The following is a 7,037-nucleotide window of genomic DNA, read 5'->3' on the forward strand; positions in this document are numbered from 1 at the left end:
GAAGTGAAAGCTGAAAATGTAATGGTCAGCTGGTCCAAACCAGTTGGGCAGTCCACCTCTCAAAAAGAAGGCCGTCTACAACACATGCATGAGGAAGAAGAGGCTCGGTTCATTCCAAGCATTCACTACTCTCGTACGCGTTGGGCAAGAGCAACAACAGAGACAATCGTCAAAATTGGAGAAAAAGAAACACCATGTATTGCACTCTTAGACCATGGCTCGGAGATAAACGTCATGGCAAGGAGTCTCTATGAAAGTGGCGGATGGCCCATAGATGTTGATCCAGGTTGGCGAATGAGAGCTGCAAACAACTCTTCTGGAGAGTTATATGCTGCATGTCCTAATATGTAGGTAACTATTGGAGACATAAAAGACAATTTTCACGTTTTTGTTCAAGACTCTTGTAGCTACCCTATCATTCTTGGGAAACCTTACATTTTTTAAGCCCGCTTGGAAATAAAAGCTCTTGATAATGGTTCTTCCTATGCTCGAATCTAAAGCAAGGATAATGAACGAGTTGTCCAATTTCTTACTATGTGTGTTAACCATCATCGAAACAGAGATCCACTGCATGATTATCTTGTGCCTCCTAATGCCCGAGAATTCAAGGGTTTTTGGGCTGCACTACTATAAAGAGAGGCTATGGTAGTGCGTCATGAAAAAAGATTGAACCTCCTCATGCAACAGAAACTATGTCTCTAGCAAATTTATATGTATGTACAACCAATAGTATGGGCTGTTATAAGTCTCTTCCAGCCATGACTAAGGCTGAAAGAAAATATTTATGTCATGTAAAAAGGGAGCTGAAAACTTATGACATAATGGCTGAAAATGAAGATATTTCGGGCATTTTTTTTGGACTGATTACTACTAACACATGGACTAAAATATATGCAATTGCTCATGCAAAAAATTAGGTAGAAAATCAGTCCATAGAAGTATGCACATTGGATTTTTATCAAACAATTCAAGAATTTGTTGAATAGGAAGACAATGGTTTACTCAACAAGGCTGAAGCACAATTGAAGACAAAATACAAGATAGTGGATAAGAAAGTCAAACCTATGGCAATCCCACTGCCTCCTGAAAGTGAAGGGCTCGCTGATAGGGCAGCAAATCAGCCAAGTCTTCGTGATCCTTCCAACATTGGTCAGAAGTTCACATCTGAAAGTATAAAAGAGCTCAAAATAGGTGAAAATTCTTTCGTTTTGTCGGCTGAAAAACACTCTTTTATGAAAATGCTAATGAAACATGAAAAAGCTTTTGCATTTCAACCAAGTGAAATAGGTTGTGGGGATCCAAATATTGTGGCTCCTATGGTCATTTTTACGGTCCCACATGTGCCTTGGAACCTCAAGCCCATTCCCGTTCCAAAGGCGCATCAGCCCAAATTATTGGAACTTCTAAATGAGAAGATCAGAATGAAGATTTTAGAACCTTCTTCAACACCTTACTCAAACCGATGGTTTACTGTGCCTAAGAAAAATGGATCTTTACGATTCATTCAAGATCTATAGCCTGTTAATCGTGTCACAATCCGAAATGTTGGTTCAGGTCCAATTGTTGATGAGTTTGTTGAAGCTTTTGCAGGTAGAGCAATTTGTTCTATGGAAAACCTACATTCAGGATATGACCAATTTCAGCTTTCATTAGAAAGCCAAGACATTACCACAATGAAGACACCTCTTGGATTGATCCTCATGTGCACTCTACCACAAGGTGCAACAAACTTCGTAGCCCATATGATGAATGCCATGTACAAAGTCTTAAGGGACTTTATTCCACAACTTACTCTTCCATTTCTTGATGATGTATCTATCAAGGGATGTGAAGTCGATGAAAAGAATGAGGAGCTTGACGAAGATGGTTGCGGGACATTTGTAGTTAACCACATTCATGATTGTGACAGGATTTTGACAAGGCTAGAAGAGGTACATCTTACCCTTTCTGGAACTAAGTGAATTTTTGGAGTAGAAGAAGTCCTAATGGTCGGTTATCTATGTGGCCCCTATGAACACAAACCTTCTCCAATCAAGATAGATGCCATTAGCAGAATGTAAGAAAAATGCACAAATGTTTCAGAGGTGAGAAGATTTCTTGGCGCATGTATATTCTATCTCATATGGATACCACATTTTTCTCATGTAGCCGAAAATCTTTATCAATTATTAAGAAAAGATCAAAGATTCTCTTGGAATAAAGAGCATACTCTCACTATGCGTAAATTAAAGAAGCTATTAATTTCAGCCTCTACTCTCAAAAGGGCTGACTATTCAAATGGTCAACCCATCATCCTTACTATGGATACAAGTCCCATTGGAATAGGATGGGTTGTTGGCCAAGAGGATCTTGAAGGTAACAAGTATGCAATTCGTTTTGGAGCAAAACTTCTCAATGAACGTCAAAGAAGGTATGCACAAGTAAAAAGGGAATTGTGGGGAGTTGTAACGGCATGAAAGTGTGATCGTGAATACTTTATAGGTGCTTCTGTAGTGGTAGAAATTGATTGTCTTCCACTCTTGGGCATGATTACCAACTGCTCTACACCCGACATTGCTATGCTAAGATGGATTGCATATATTAAGTCTCTCAACCCTGAATTAAATCATATTGTAGGAAAGGAGAATCCAGTTTTGCTGACATGCTATCACATGCAAGATATGACAATGAAGAAGAGCTGATGGAAGAAGATGAAGCTGAAGAATCTATACTTGCTGAATTTCATTCCATGGCTGCTAAAAATACATTTTCAGTTACTGCATATACTAGTCCAAAGCTGAAAACAATAGGATGGTCAACTAGAAGCTAGCATGCTCATTGCATTGCTCAAGTTCTAGTTTGTTTCTTTGAAGAAGATTATGAAGAAGATTGTTTGGCCAATATTTGAGCACAATGAAGAAGAAGGAGACTTGGATTGATGAGGAGTTCAAGCATATCAAGAGGAAAGCTTATGGCTTTTTTCTAAAAGAATGACATCTATGGAAGCACGTAAAGAAGAAGAAAGGAGTGCCTATCCGAGTTTTAGGTAACAAAAGATTGCAACAACAGGTAATGAAGGAATTTCATGAAAGCCTGTGGGCTGGCCATAGAGGCATATGGGGAACCTTTAGTAAAGTCAAAGAAAAATATTGGTGGCAAAACATGTATCGAGACATAGCACATTTTGTTGAAACCTGTTATGTGTGTCAAATATATTCTATGGTCAAGCATCGAGATGGGTTACAACCAACTTATCCTTTGTCTATACATTATAGATGGATTATTGATCTTGTAACCATGCCTACATGAATATGAAATATGCGGTATTTAGTGCTTGCAAGAGAGGATCTAACCAATCAAGTTGAAGGCAAAGCCTTAACAACCAAATTCACTCAAGCTGTTTGTCGTTTTTTTCTTGAAGAAGTGTTTTGTAGATATGGTTGTGTGGGTAAAGTAACTACAGATAGAGGAGAGTTGGATGCTTATGAGGCACGCAACTTCTTTGCTCAATTGGGTATTAAGTTGGCTTTAACATCATCCTACAACCATGAAGGGAATGGAAAGAGTGAGAGAGGTCATCAACCTATTCTCAAAGCTCTAGCAAAGTCTTGTAGAGGAAAGATCAAAGAATGGCCTAAAATGCTACCTTTTGCATTATGGGCTGACCGAACTACTCACAGTTCAGTGATTGGCTATATGCCAGCTGAACTTATGCATGGACAACAACCAATTATGCCAATTGAAGAATCTATTCTCACATGGAGTCTTCTAGCTTGGGAGGAAGGCATCAGTAGAGAAGAGTTGCTGACTTTGTGCATATGGCAACTAGAAAGAAGACCTGAAGATGTTCAAGCAGCTATTGAGAAACTAAAGACAGCAAGACTAAAGAACAAAAGAAGATTTGATAAGCGACATTGACTTCGGCCAAGAGCAATTCAAGAAAATGATTGGGTGCTTATCTATGACAGCAGCCTAGACAATCAATATAGTGCTTTTAGAAAGTTGGTAAAGTGTTGGTTTGGCCCATATGTGGTAAAGGTCGTTCATGACAATGCCACATATTCATTGGCTGAATTGGATGGAACAAGCATGAAGATACCCATAGTTGGAAAAAGAATCAAGCTCTTCAAACGAAGAGAAAGTTCAACATATGAGCTAGAAGGCTTGAATATAATTCAAGAGCATGAAGACATAGAGGAAGAAGAAGACACAGAAGATGAAGACATTAACATGGCAGAAGATACTTCTTCTGACATTGCAAATCTGTAAGACTTTGGCACATGCCAGAGGATTTGTAGGTTAGGAGGGGGTGGATGTCGTGCCGCTACGTGCATACTGTGTAAAAAAATCTAGAGTGTATCTTTGTTTTAGATTTAGAGAGCCAATGTCACTTGAGGCATTAGTATTAGTGTCCATGGTTCAAAATATTAGATTTTTTTTGGATAAGTTTTTAGTCAATTTTTGATATTCTAGATATTATCTCTTGTAAAAAATCCATAAAACTATAGATAACTTCTAGATTAGGAGGATATGTAAAAGAAAGCATGTAGCTTTCAGCTAAATTGAGAGGATTTTATGTAAAAAGAGAGATTAGCAAAATTGCGCGACGTGCGATCGCTATTTTCAGACAGTGAACAGTACTCCAAAAGTGGGAGATGAAGAAGGAGTGATCTGGTAGGATTTTGGCCAAGCATCCTGGTATTTAACCTCCCTTTCGGAGCCATTGGAAGCATCAGATTGGCAATCTGAGTAGCCTAGAGAAAGGTATTATTTTGTACACGTTTTTGTCTATTTAGAGTTATATTTTCTCATAATGCTGAAAGAAACTGACAGGCTTCATCTCTGTTAGTATTCTTCTATATTTTCTAATTATTTTTGGGAGTATTCTTCTACATCTTCAATCTCTTCGAACCCCTTCTCTTCCGTCTACTCCTCTCCTTGAATCTACCTACACCCTGCTGTCTCTTATCTTCAAGAACTTGGCTTGAAACCTTCAACCCTTCTCTTATCTCTACCATCTTCGAAGTCAAAGCTCTTGAACCCCCATACATTCTTCTCTTGCCAAACCCCTATGGTGACCTTCAACCCTACGTGCTACGACACCGTATCAAGCTTGAGTGATTCTGTCATGCTTTGTTATTATTCAGCTACTCCTTTTGTTACATCTTTAGTAGCTACAAGCATCTAATGTTCAAGGCAATCTCTTAGAACATTGCAACTCAATAACAATAGTACACAATTGAAGAGACCATGATAGACATAATGAGCATACCCAAGAAATTGACCAATAGTCAAAATGGTGTTTATAGTATGATTAGTTTCTTGACTCTTATAAGATTTCATATGCAGTGTAAAATGTGAATGTGAACAAATTCCCCAAAAATTGTTGCTAGAAGCAAGTCAGGAAGAGAAGCACATGTTGGAGATTATTTGGAAGCCTCCATTTGAATACAAAAGCGAACTCTTTTTTGACTAGCCCTTGTTGAATCTCCATGTATACTCTGCATGTGCATCCTCCCAACCTTCATACAGTGATAGCTACTAGAATTTCAGCCACAAAATCTGAGCAATTTTGACATTATAACCCTTGCTAAGTTTCCATTTATATTCTACATGTGCATTCTCTTAAGCTTCACACTGATATGTCATCTATAGCTTTGACAATGACTTTTTGCATGCTGGTTAGCACGGTAAAAGCTGAGATGCTCCAAGTTCCCTAGCCCCATTGGGATGTTACCCTGGGGCCCCCATCTGCTGCATCCAGAGCCATGATCGGTGGGGAAAAGCCTCCCATAGACTTAGTGGACAAACAAATGTAGGGAAAATGGACGGTGCAACAACCTCACAAGGGATCATGGATCGTATCACGCAAACTGTGCCTACCTTGCACAAGAAAGATCGAGGCTACTTATTTGTGAACAGAAGTGAGATCTAGGGTTGAAACCTGCACAGACCACAAGGATTTAAATACCTCTCAGAAGTTGCAGCTCTTCCTACGCAACAAGAAGACCCTTGCAAAGGCAAGTAAATAATCTCAGTTCTCAAAGATAGTAGCTCGCATCAATCAAGGAGAGGAAATCCCAACAATATGAGCTATGTAAAGTCTATACTACCCATGTGCATTAGCGTTGGCCCCATCCGATTTTCTTTGCACACAACTTTTTGAACATATTTCGTACATTATCACATGGCTTTATGTTCATGTTGCATAGCACGATGAACTCCTTGTTCTATGGATGGTTGGGATGTAAACATTCAATACATGGATGACACTAGAATGAACTTTGTTCCCAAAATATGGATGGTTGGGATGTAAACATTTCCTTAGTATTGAGATGGAACTTGTGTTTAATTTCATCCTTGTCCATGAGTTCCCCTTCCTATGATTTCAACATTTCTAGCCATCTTCTCCATTACGTTGGAATTCTTATTATCTTTGTCTATTGGAGCTATATTGTCCTTGAAGGCAACTTGTGAGAGCCAAGTATGTTGGAAGAGGGAGGAATCTCCTCTCTAATTTACCATATTCACTCCACCTAAATTCCTTGAGAGATGCCCACCAACTTTTCAATAGTATGTTTAAAGTCTAGCTACTAGCTTCAATGCTATGCAATTCATTTTGGTACCTATTGCCTCAGCACCCATTCCATCATTCACTTCGAATTCACAAAGTAGGCTCCATGCTATGGACTACCATTTGTTGCCATTAGCATACCCCCATAGAAATTCTTTGCACATCCTTTCTATTACTTGCCAATTTGATTTAGGGAAAGGATTTGTGGATGCCACAAACATAGTACCTGGATTCATGACAATGTTCATTACAATAATTCTTCTAGCAAGTCCAATCGAAAGCTTTTTAAAATTGGCCAATTTGTTCTCTACTTTGTCTCCTAGCCATTGGAACCTTTGATTTTCTATGATTGATATCCCCATAGGGTATCCTAACTACCAAAATATTTTCAATGGTTTGATGATATTGAAGCAATATTATTTGAGCTAGTCCTCCTCATCCCCAAAGGATAGCAATAGGACTTCCATTTTCTTTTGACTTATCA

The 7,037-nt window shown here is 38.7% G+C and overlaps 1 pseudogene; it reads right to left on the bottom strand.

Moving 5' to 3' along the window:
* LOC148016178 (uncharacterized) overlaps positions 1 to 5,749 on the bottom strand; it is an 82,683-nt pseudogene extending 76,934 nt beyond the window's left edge.
* Between the last annotated feature and the right edge of the window lie 1,288 nt (positions 5,750 to 7,037).

The sequence above is a fragment of the Lygodium microphyllum genome, chromosome 23 (assembly GCF_053477565.2).
Source record: "Lygodium microphyllum isolate KBCC chromosome 23, Lygodium_microphyllum_v1.1.10, whole genome shotgun sequence".
NCBI classification, from domain to species: domain Eukaryota; kingdom Viridiplantae; phylum Streptophyta; class Polypodiopsida; order Schizaeales; family Lygodiaceae; genus Lygodium; species Lygodium microphyllum.